We start from the raw sequence: 9744 nt of genomic DNA, 5'->3' as shown, positions 1-9744 counted from the left end.
AAAGAAGACATACAGATGGCTAACAAACACATGAAAAGATGCTCAACATCACCCATTATCAGAGAAATGCAAATCAAAACCACTATGAGGTACCATTTCACACCAGTCAGAATGACTGCGATCCAAAAGTCTACAAGCAATAAATGCTGGAGAGGGTGTGGAGGAAAGGGAACCCTCTTACACTTTTGGTGGGAATGCAAACTCGTACAGCCACTATGGAGAACAGTGTGGAGATTCCTTAAAAACCTGGAAATAGAACTGCCTTATGATCCAGCAATCTCCACTGCTGGGCATACACACTGAGGAAACCAGAAGTGAAAGAGACACATGTACCCCAATGTTCATCACAGGACTGTTTATAATAGCCAGGACACGGAAGCAACCTAGATGTCCATCAGCAGATGAATGGATAAGAAAACAGTGGTAAATATACACAATGGAGTATTACTCAGCCATTAAAAAGAATATATTTGAATCAGTTCTAATGAGGTGAATGACACTGGAGGCTATTATACAGAGTGAAGTAAGCCAGAAAGAAAAACACCGATACAGTATACTAACGCATATATATGGAATTTAGAAAGATGGTAACGATAACCCTGTATACAAGACAGCAAAAGAGACACTGATGTATAGAACAGTCTTTTGGATTGTGTGGGAGGGAGAGGGTGGGATGATTTTGGAGAATGGCATTGAAATACATATAATATCATATATGGAATGAGTCGCCAGTCCAGGTTCAATGCACGACACTGGATGCTTGGAGCTGGTGCACTGGGACAACCCAGAGGGATGGTATGGGGAGGGAGGAGGGAGGAGGGTGTAGGATCGGGAACACATGTATACCTGTGGCAGATTCATTTCGATGTTTGGCAAAACCAATACAATATTGTAAAGTTCGAAAATAAAATAAAATAAAAAGTAAAAGTCATCATTGAATTTGTTAAAAAAAAAAAAAAAAGAGGTAAGCACGAAGACACAGAAGAACTATACAAAAAAAGGTCTTAATTACCTGGACATCCGTGATGGTGTTGTTACTCACCTAGAGCCAGATTCTGGAATGTGAAGTCAAGTAGGCCTCAGGAAGTATTACTATGCCCAAAGCTAGTCGGGGTGATGGAGTTCCAGCTGAGCTATTTCTAATCCTAAAAGATGATCCTGTTAAAGTTCTGCACTCAATATCTGAAAAACCCAGCAGTGGCCACAGGACAGGAAAAGCTCAGTTTTTATTACAAACATGAAAAAAGACAATGCTAAACTGTTCAGATTACTACACAATTACACTCATTTTACATGCTAACAAGTTCATGCTTAAAATCCTTCAAACTAGGCTTCATCAATGTAAACTAAAAGCTCCAAGATGTTCAAACTGGATTTATAAAAGGCAGAGGAACCAGAAATCAAATTATCAGCATCCTCTGGATCATAGAAAAAGCAAAGTGATTAAAAAAAACAAAACAAAAAAAACTACTTCTGCTTCATTCACTACTCTAAAACCTTTGACTAAGTTGATCACAACAAACTGGAAAATTCTTAAAAAGATGGAAATACCAGACCAGACCACCTTACCTGCCTCCTGAGAAACCAGTACACAGGACAAGAAGCAGCAGTTAGAACTGGACATGTAACAATGGACTGGTTCAAAATTGGGAAAGGAGTTCATCAAGGCTGTATACTGTCATCCTGCTTATTTAACTTATATGCAGAGTACATCATGAAAAACTCTGGGCTGGATGAAGCACAAGCTGGAATCAAGATTCCTGGGAGATATATCAATAACCTCAGATATGCAGATGATTCCACTCTAATAGCAGAAAGTGAAGAACTAAAGAATCTCTTGATGAGAGTGAAAAAACTGACTTAAAACTCAACATTCAAAAAACAAAGATCATGGCATCTGGTCCCATCATTTCATGGCCAATAGATGGAGAAGAAGTGGAAACAGTGACAGAGTTCATTTTCTTGGTCTCCAAAATCAATGTGGATCGTTACCAAAGTCATGAAATTAAAAAACAAACAAACAAACCAAAAACACACTTGCTCCTTGGAAGAAAAGCTATGACAAACCTAGACAGTGTATTAAAAAGCAGACACATCACTTTGCCAACAAAGGTACATCTAGTCAAACCTATGGTTTTCTAGTAGTCATGTATGAATGTGAGAGTTGGAGCATAAAGAAGGCTGAGCACCAAAGAATTGATGCTTTTGAACTGAGGTGCTTAAGAAGAACCTTGAGAGTCCCTTGGACAGCAAGGAGGTCAAAGCCATCAATCCTAAAGGAAATCAACCCTGAATATTAATTGGAAGGACTGATGCTGAAACTGAAGTTCCAATACTTTGGCCACCTGACGTGAAGTGCTGACTCATTGGAAAAGACCCTAATGCTGAAAAAGATTGAGGGCAAAAGGAGAAGGGAGCAATAGAGGATGAGATGGTTGATTGGCATTTCTGACTCAATGGACATGAGTTTGAGCAATCTCCAGGAGATAGTGAAGGACAGGGAAGCCTGGCATGCTGCAGTTCATGTGGTCTCAGAGTCAAGCATGACTTAGCTACTGAGCGACAGCAGGTGTGCTACAGGTCATCTTCAACTTGAAGACATTAATGCGCTTCTAGTATACTCTTGCCTGGAAAATCCCATGGACGGAGGAGCCTGGTAGGCGGCAGTCGATGAGGTCGCTAAGAGTCGGACACGACTAAGCGACTTCACTTTCACTTTTCACTTTCATGCATTGGAGAAGGAAATGGCAACCCACTCCAGTGTTCTTGCCTGGAGAATCCCAGGGACAGAGAAGCCTGGTGGGAGACCGTCTATGGGGTCGCACAGAGTCGGACACGACTGAAGCGACTTAGTAGCAGCAGCAGCAGTATATGTGTATAATCTTACTGTTCTACCTAGAGCAGCACCTGGCATATTCATCTCCTTAATATTGACAATTTACATGAGGAATATAAAACCTTGTTGAGTAAGTTATTTCACATTCATACAAATTTATATACTCTGGTCCTTGCACACTTACCATCATACAATAATCAGATTTCTACTAAAGCTATTTCTGAACTCAACTGAAGATTTACCTCACTTTTTGATAAAGTTCATGGGTTCCCACTACCCTTTCAATTTGGATATCAAATTGAGTCAACCAACTCACTAGAATGACTCATAAAACTCAGGAAAGTTCATACTTATGATTACAGCTTTATTTTAAAATATACAAATCAGAATCAGCAAAATGAAGAGACATAAAGGGTTAGGTTTGGAAGGTTACCAAACATGAAATGTTCATGTCCTGACAACAGTTCATCATCCTGACATATATATCACCATCCCAACATATATATTCAATTAGGTTGCAGAGTTTTTTGGATTATTAATTAAGCAAGATTGATTGAATCACTGGCCACATGATTGAACTCAATTTTCCCAACCAGAGGTCAGGCTTATATCACTCAGCTTGATGCCCTAGCACTTTAAAATCACATGGTTTGTCTTTCTGGCATGGCTAACCCCCATTCTTAGTCATTTCCTTGACATAAATCAGGTACAGTATGAATTCTAAACCAGTTTCAGGCTAGTCATTAAGTATATCCTTTTAATTAACAACATTTGGGGTAATTAACCAAAGGTAATTTTTTTTTTTTTTTTTTAATAAATGAAGGCCCCGGATGAGAAATAGATGTCCCATATCCCTGTAGTTCTAGACCACTGCAGTCCACTGGGAGTCAGACATTGCTATCAAAGCAGGGTAGGGTCTCACACGATGAAATGCTTTTTTCTACTTCATTGCCTTTCTTGCTCAGTGCCTGAATCATCATCAGTCAAGAATAATTTAACAGAATAATATCTATAGGTCCAACATTTGTTTGAAATGCTCATATCCATCACACTGTCCTAGATCTTCAACCATGCTAAGTATCAGCAATGCCATAGCCTTACCAGGCAAAAGGAAGCAGAGTCTGTGCTCAGGTGAGTTGAGCCTTATCTATGCCTTCAGCTTTAAAATTTTACAGAAAGCCCTTATATCCTCAATTTTAGCCTCAGCTTTGATTTAATCTTTTACATGAGTGGTTCTGATACTCAGCTTGATTCCAGCACCATAATGACAGAATTACTTCTCTATAGCTGACTTCAGTACACCTGCAAAAGTATTCAGAGATGAAAATCCAAATGATTTAACTGTTCTAACTGCACATTTCCTAGGCAACATAGTTAATGGCCTTGATCTAGAGTACGTATTTTTGTTTATTTGTTTTACCTCTACTGAGGTCTTTGGTTACAAGTGATAGAAATTCTCTAAAAGTAATTTATGTAAAGGTATTGTTTATTATTTGGATGGAGATGATTTGGAGTCTAGGAACAAGAAGTACAGCTAAATGTTCACTTAATCTATGACACAGAAGGCAAGACTATACAATGCAGGAAAGACAGTCTCTTCAGTCAGTGGTGCTGGGAAAACTTGACAGCTTCATGTAAAAGAATGAAATCAGAACATTCCTTAACACCATACACAAAAATAAACTCTAAATGTGTTACAGATATAAATATAAGGCTGAATACTATAAAATTCTTAGAAGCCATAAGCAAGTGTTAGTTGCTCAATCATTTCCAACTCTTTGTGACCCCATGGACTGTAGCCTGCCAGGCTTCTCTGTCCATAGAATTCTCCAGGCAAGAATACTGGAATGGGTAGCCATTCCCTTCTCCAGGGCTTCTTCCCACCCCAGGGATTGAGCCTGAATTTCTTGCATTGCATGCATATTTTTTTACTGTCTGAGCCACCAGGGAAGCCCACATGACCCAGCAATCCCACTACTAGGCGTATACCCTCCGGGTATGTGCGTGCATGCTCAGTCATTCAGTCATGTCTGACTCTTTGTGATCCCATAGACTATAGCCCACCAGGCTCTTCTGTCTGTGGGATTTTCCAGGCAAGAATACTGGAGTGAGTAGCCATTTCCTCCTCCAGGGAATCTTCCTGACCCAGGGATTGAACCTGATTTCCTGAAGCTCTTGAAATGGCAAGCAGATTCTTTACCACTGAGTCATCTGGGAAGCCCTCATATCCTGAGAAAACCATAATTCAAAAAGTTCCATGTATCCCAGTGTTCACTGAAGCACTATTTACAATAGCCAGGACATGGAAGTAACATAAATGTCCATTGGCACATGAATGGATAAAGAATATATGGTACATAGGTGACAATGGAATATTACTCAGCCATAAGAAGGAATGAAATTAGGTTATTTGTAGTGATGTAGACAGAGTCTGTTATACAGATGAAGTAAATCATAAAGGGAAGAAAAAATTGTATATTAACACATATTGTGGGATCTATAAAAACAGTACAGATGAATCTAATGCATCTATTTGGAGGGCAGAAATAGAGACACAGATGTGGAGAATGGACAGGTGAATACAGAGGGGGAAGGGGAAGGTGGGATGAATTGAGAGAATAGAATTTACACACACACACACACACACACACACTACCATGTGGAAAACAGCTAATGGGAAGCGGCTGTATAGCAAAGGAATTTCTGCTCGGGGCTCTGGGATGACCTAGAGGGGAGGGGTGGGAGGGAGACTCAATAGGGAAGGGATATAAGTATAATATAGCTGATTCGCTTTACTATACAACAGAAACTAACAACACTGAAAGCAATTATACCTCAATTAAAAAAAATAATAAGGGAGTAAAAATAACAAAACTGATGATGTCTGCCTCCCTACCCTCAGCAAAAAAAGCACAACTGAGAAGGTGAAATGGACCAGACTTGATGAACGATTGGAAAATGGATGAGGAGGAAAGAAGGGTCAAAGACACCTAATAGGTTCTTGTCTCAGCAAAAGCATGCACATGTATCCATTTCCTGAACTGGCACAGAGTCAGTGGAGGGAAGCCTGGAGCTTCATTTCTACATTCATTGATTTCTTAGAGGTCGGTACATAGAGTTACTGAGAAGTGTTAGAATGAGAGACTTCCCAGGTGGTCCAGTGAATTGCAGGGGTCATGGGTTCAATCCCTGGCCAGGGAAGTAAGATCTCTAGTGCCACAAGAGCACAACTCCCCTCCTCAAAAGAACAAAACAAAACAAAAACAACAACTAGTAAAAATGAGTAAAAGGCTGTCCTTGCCCTCAAGGAAGGAAGTCTGCAGGGCAAGAAAGAAATGCGCACAAATACATGGAAGGCAGTAGATTCAGCTGTCAAAAATATTCTTGCTTTTTGACCACTATTGCTGGAGAATGATCTGAAGGAAATAACTCTAAATGGAACACTGAATCCATTTCAATTCAACAGACCCCTTTTTTGACTACTCAAAATATATCAGGAACCATTTGGCTTGAGGAATCAAAAACAGATATATAGCAAGTCCCCAACATATGACCAAGTTCAATTCCAAGAGTGTATTTGTAAGTCAGATTTGCTCATAAGGCCAAAAAAATTAGCTTTGGGACCCCATTAACACAATCAACTTTATGGTACTGTGCTATAATAAGTTTATAAAACTTTTTATAGAAATAATATAGATATGTATATATATACATATATATTTTTTAGTATTATAGTAAAATACCTTGAAAAGTACAGTAGTACAGTACAACAGCTGTCATACAGGAGATGGCCTTCACATTCACATCTTTGAAAGTTGACAACTTGAAGGTTGATATATAGCAGATTTATTGCAAAGCCCTTGATGTCAAATTGCTCACAGTCCAGTGGGTAAGATAAACATGCAATTGATATGAAAGGATGCATGAGCACAGCCAGCTGAGAACTGAGGAGAGGCTGGCAGCAGGCCATATTCTTCAGAAAGACCTGTACCCCACAGTATGGAGCTGCCTCCCCAAGCCTTCTCTTTGGAACAGAATTAGGTTGGAGTTTATTTTTCTGGCTTGCAATGCTTATAATACTAACTGGCTTAAACATTGTCTTAATTGTGAATAAAATATATTTTTTGTAAAAAAAAAACTTAGAGTAAAACATAGGCAAAACATTCTGACATAAATTGCAGGAAGTTCTTTTGGGGTCCATAGCCTAAACTAGTGAAAATAAAAATAAACAAATGGGACCTAATTAAACTTAAAAGCCTTTTGCACAGCAAAGGAAACCATAAACAAAAGAAAGACAACCCACAGAATGGGAGAAAATATCTACAAACAAGTTGACCAACAAGGGATTAATCTCCAAAATATACAAACAGCTCATGCATCTCAATATCAAAAAAACACAAACAACCCAACAAAATTTGTGCAAGAGATCTAAATAGACATTTCTCTGAAGACATACAGATGGCCAAGAAGCACATAAAAAGATGTTCAACATCATTAATTATTAGAGAAATGCAAATCAAAACTACAATGAAGTAGCACCTCACACCAGTCAAAATGGCCATCATCAAAAATCCACAAACAATAAATGATGGAGGGTGTGTGGGAAAAAGGGAACTCTCCTACACTGTTGGTGGAAATGTAAATGGGTACAGTGTGGAGATTCCTAAAAAACTAAAAATAGAGCTATTTTTAGTTCTATGATCTAACAATCACACTCTTGAGCATGTATTCAGAGAAAACCATAATTTGAAAAGATACAAGAACTGCAACATTCATTGCAGCAGTCTTTACAATGACTTGGACCTAGAAGTAATCTAAATGATTGGATAAAGAAGAATGGATAAAGAAGATATGGTACATATATACAGTGGACTATTACTCAGCCATAAAAATAATACAATAATGCAATTTAGTAAATCACTATCATAATTACCTATCACAATTGGTAGAGACTGTGATACTGAGTAAAGTGAATCAGACAGAGAAAGACAAATATATGATATCACTTATATGTAGAATAACTAAAAAAGGTACAAGTGAACTTATCTAAAAGACAGAAATAGAGTTACAAATGTAGCAAACAAATTTATGGTTGGGGTGGGTAAGGGGGTAAGGGATAAATTGGGAGACTTGGATAGACATATATATATATGTGTATATATATATATATATATATATAACTAATAAAGGCTTACTGTATAGCACAGGGAACTCTACTCAATACTGTGTAATGATCTTATGGGAAAAAAAACATAAAAGAGTGTGTATATATATATATATATATATGTACAGTTTTGCTGTACAGCAGAAACTAACACAACATTGTAAATCAACTATACTCCAATAATTTTTTTTTTTTTTTAAAGAAAAGAAATGCAACTGAATTTGAGAACTGGAAATCTGCCAGGGGAAATAGAAAGAAGGCACTTTCTTCGTGTCTCATACATTAGGGCTGGAGAAGGCGATGACACCCCACTCCAGTACTCTTGCCTGGAAAATCCCATGGATGGAGGAGCCTGTAGGCTGCAGTCCATGGGGTCGCGAAGAGTCAGACACGACTAAGCGACTTCCCTTTCACTTTTCACTTTCATACATTGGAGAAGGAAATGGCAACCCAGTCCAGTGTTCTTGCCTGGAGAATCCCAGGGACTGGGAAGCCTGGTGGGCTGCCGTCTATGGGGTCGCACAGAGTCGGACACGACTGAAGCGACTTAGCAGCAGCAGCATACATTAGGGCAGGAAGTTTTTTCCCTCTCATCTTTCCTTTATTTATCTCAGCTTTTTCAATACACATCATCTACTTATAATGGTTCAATAATGTTACTAGCCCTAAAGTTAAATCATTGTATGTGTGCAGCTAATTATTTGCTTCTTTTTGAATCAGGTATCTATCTTGGTTCATTCAACTATGGACAAGAGGTGTTAAATCACACAATATAGGCATATCTAGGAGAAGATGTTTGTAATAGAGTTCTGTGTCATCCAAAGCATCTTTAACATTTTAATAGTGTAAAAAATGATTTCATAGAGTATTAAGGACATTATGAAGATTACTTAAGGGCTAAGGGACTGGAGCATCTATGGATTACATGGTCTAATAAGCTTCAATAAATTATTCCACATTTCATGGTATTGCTTCACATGATATATGGAAAAAATGAATGTAGATAGGGTTTGAGGGTGGGAGAAAAGTGGTTGTGCTTATAAAGATAAATAGATGACAGATATAAAAATTTATTATATATGTATTTCTTTTCACATGTATATGCTTATGTATCATTATGAAAAAGTTTGTTAATCCTTTAATTTAGATACACACATATGGTATATGTATTGATGGATGCCCACATGTGCATACATTATATTTTATAATAATACATGGGGCTTCCACTGTGGCTCAGGGGTAAAGAATCTGCCTACAATGCAGGAGGCACGGGAGATGAGGGTTGGATCCCTGGGTTGGGCAGGGTCCATAGGGTCACAAAAAGTCGGACATGACTGAGAGATTAACACTTCACTTCATAGTTGCTTTATGTTGTGTTAGCTTCTGCTGTACAGCAAAGTGAATCAGCCTTATATATACATATCTCCTCCCTTTTTTTGATTTCCTTCTGAAGAAAACCATAGTTCCTAAAGATACATGTATCCTAATGTTCATTGCAGCACTGTTCAGAATAGCCAAGACGTGGAAGCAACTTAAATGTCTGACAATAGAGGAATGGATAAAGAAGTTTTGATATATATACATATATAGTGGAATATTACCAAACCAAGGTCTTTCCTGGTGGCTCAGTTGTAAAGAGTATTGGGAGGGAGGAGGGAGGAGGGTTCAGGATGGGGAACACATGTATACCTGTGGCGGATCCATTTCGATATTTGGGAAAACTAATACAATATTGTAAAGTTTA

This window comes from Bison bison, unplaced genomic scaffold, assembly GCF_000754665.1.
Source record: "Bison bison bison isolate TAMUID 2011002044 unplaced genomic scaffold, Bison_UMD1.0 scf7180017864471, whole genome shotgun sequence".
Lineage (NCBI taxonomy): Eukaryota > Metazoa > Chordata > Mammalia > Artiodactyla > Bovidae > Bison > Bison bison.
The sequence above is the reverse complement of the archived record's forward strand: the minus strand, read 5'-3'. Positions refer to the sequence as shown.